The following is a 3139-nucleotide window of genomic DNA, read 5'->3' as shown; positions in this document are numbered from 1 at the left end:
GTGTATGTCTATAGAATGTGGGGGAAACTAAGGGGAGAGAATCATGGAGAGAGGGGGAACAAAGAACAAATGTGTTTGTTAGAAACATGCTTGTGTAGCATAACTTTATTACAAGTTGTTAATTCATCTTTTAAATGCCCAAAAAATACAAATTCAAGACTAGACCCAGTAATTTCTTTGTAAAAATCTGTAATAATAAAATACCTATAGCTATTCTGTTTTCTTATGATTTTCATAACCATTCAGGACTACTTTATTCTAATGAACTCTTATGTATCTTTGCCATGTGACTCCTAAGATTTCCTTTTTGTGTGGAACAGTATGGACAATGAGGACACTTAAATGGCTTTTCTCCTGTGTGGACCCTTTGATGGCGCACAATGTCAGTCTTATAGTGGAAACCCTTCCCACAGTAAGGGCACGTGTAGCTGTAGGCAGTGTTGGTCACAGCAGCAATAACGTTGTGGCTTAGCCTTTTTCTGCCTCTTAAGCCTCCCAGGTCACCCTAGAAATAGGAAAACCACTACCTTAGTTTTCTAAATCCAACATTAAAATGAATTTAAAAAGACTGGATACTTTTCATTAGTTTAGATTCTATAGTAATGTATTTCCCTCTCTCAGATTCCTTATTAGTATAGTAATTTGAGGTTTTCTCTTTAATAACACTTATCATTTCCATTTATCTAACAGCAAAAGGTCTAGAAAAAAACACTAAAGTTTCTTTTACTTCTTCCACTAATCTGCTGGGTTTCTTTTCTGCTGTATCTCAACCATGTCTATTGGTTTATGTTTAACATCTTGCCAATTCTGATCAGCTTGTGAATGTCGCTTTTGTGTGTGTAGTTGGAGCAGTATCTTCTGATTGGCACGATAGGGACAATAAAAACAAGCAAATGGTTTTTCTCCAGTGTGTATCCTGATATGCTTTCGAAGATTCCCCTTATGTGTAAATGGCTTATTACAAACAGGACATGGGTAGAGACGAGGATGTGAGCCATCACCCCAGCTATGACCCTCATGTCCTGCAACAGGGCCTTCAGATATAGTTCTTTCCTCTGAAGAACTACCCAGGTGGTGAGCCTCTTGCACTCTGTCTTGAGGCTGAAAGTGAGGACTGAGGTGTACGGCTGAAGAAGGGTGGAGGACACTGGTGGGGGTCAACCCTGGCAGCCCATCAATCACCCTCTGGCGTTGTCCCTACAGGAAAAGAAAACCAACACCCTAAGTTTTCTTTAGCAAACTTCCTGGTGTTAAACACCACCACAAAACATGCAAATTGGATATATCTTTCTTAGCCTCCCCTTTATATGTGAAATACCTACTAACATAGGAGCATATATATATATATATGTGCACTGTAATCTAAAATAAAGCATATAAAAAGTACAAAGCTATGAAGGTTGATCTGATATCTTACCTTCTTTTCTCTTTATCTAAATTCAAAGTCATCCTAATAATTATTTAAACAGATCTGTCAAATGATTTTGTAGTTCCTTTCATTTCCTACTCATAACCAGCTCAGCTTTCTTAAGAATTCTCTTTCACAGAATTCTTTTAATTCTGAGTCAAATACTGAAATTATGAATATGATTAGAAGTTCAACCTTATACCCCAAGTTCCTTTAATTCTGAGTTAAATACTGAAAATTATGAATTTGATTAGAAGCTCAACCCTATATCCCAACTTTTTCATAGAAATAAAAATTGTTGATAACGGTATCAATACCTATCAACACCTCTGATTGTAAAGATTTACAATCTCCATATAAACAAACTAAAATCCATTACAGCATTCATCACCATTCCTTCTGATGGTTTCCATAACTTTTATTTTGCCTTTATGCACATATGCTTGTATTCTCACTGAAACAAGAGATTTCTTAACAGCTTTATTCAGAAATCATAATGACCAAAATTTACATATAACTATCAAACACTGATAAGCAGTGCGTATCCAGTAAAACAATAAAAAAAGAACACTGATACAAATGGTGAAATAAGTTACATATAATACTGACTTGCATACTGCCACTGACAGGCAGGAGTATCTTCGCCAGATTTCTTTACATCTGGCTTTGTGATTAGTGTGGTGACCAACCCTTGTACTTGCAAACTAGCCATGAAGGAGTTCTCCATGTCTTCCCAACATGTGGGTAGTTAAATGAGCTTTTTGTGTAGCTTTATAGGGGCATTTAGGGCACTGGAATGGCTTCTCTCCAGTATGTGTTCTATAGTGCTTCATGAAGTTGCCCTTGTGATTGAAGATCTTTTCACAAACAGCACAGACGAAAGATGTCCTGAGTGCGCTGCCACCTCCTCCTCCGATACTTGTCATGGCAGCTCGCTTGCCCAACTCCGTTCCCTATGGAGAAAACCATACCACTTTATTTTCTACCTCCAATCATATTTAGGTACAGCAAATGAATTTCTGTTCAAACTGTTTCATTACTGTTATCTGTTTAATTGGCTTTTATACTCTTCTTATACCCACAATCTAAAACTTAATTTGTTCACATGTACCACACTGCAAACCTCTTACATTGCATGACGTAAATGTTTTTTTTTTCTGCAGCACTGTTGTAAAACCCAATAAATATCAATCAGTATAAATCTAAGTTTTCTTCCATTCAAATAATTAAAAATTACATAGGGATGAAATAAATAATACATCAGACAATACTACTGAAAAGGCTTGCAAAGAAAGTTGTTGCTGTTTAATGTACTGCCAGTCTCTAGGCCTAATATTAGCAATCCCATGATAATATAATTTTCAAACGATGGCATACTTGTAAACATGGTATATATTCTTCATAAAATTGAGATTTTCCATCAGCTCATTCAACTTGAATAAAGCTGTTTCCATTATCAGACGTTTCACAGGATTGTTGTTGTAATGCTCCTTGAGCTACAGATCCTGTCAAATTTCCACTGGTAAATCCTGGATCTCTATTCCTTTGTACAGACTGGGCTTCTTCTGGATGTTTGAGTCGAATGTGAGCATCAAGGTTGTACTTGAGGGCTGCTCTGTAAGGACAATGAGGGCACTGGAAGGGTCGCACTGCTGCATGAGAGAGCATATGTCGTTGGAGATCGTACGTTCGTCGGAAACCCATCTTGCCGCACACCGAGCACACCCGCAG

The 3139-nt window shown here is 37.3% G+C and overlaps 1 long non-coding RNA gene and 1 pseudogene across 2 annotated transcripts in view; both read right to left on the bottom strand.

Annotated features, from left to right (window-relative positions):
• The window catches only part of LOC119593740, a 62523-nt pseudogene that overhangs the window by 34603 nt on the left and 24781 nt on the right, over positions 1-3139 (bottom strand). The gene's annotated exons all lie outside the window — the stretch shown is intronic.
• LOC119593742 lies at positions 1876-3133 on the bottom strand. The gene is made up of 2 exons (XR_005230559.1): positions 2786-3133; positions 1876-2361 (listed from the first exon to the last, which is right to left on the bottom strand). It is a non-coding gene; the product is annotated as an uncharacterized LOC119593742 (long non-coding RNA).

The sequence above is a fragment of the Penaeus monodon genome, chromosome 32, assembly GCF_015228065.2.
Source record: "Penaeus monodon isolate SGIC_2016 chromosome 32, NSTDA_Pmon_1, whole genome shotgun sequence".
NCBI classification, from domain to species: Eukaryota; Metazoa; Arthropoda; class Malacostraca; order Decapoda; family Penaeidae; genus Penaeus; species Penaeus monodon.
The sequence above is the reverse complement of the archived record's forward strand: the minus strand, read 5'-3'. Positions and strand labels throughout refer to the sequence as shown.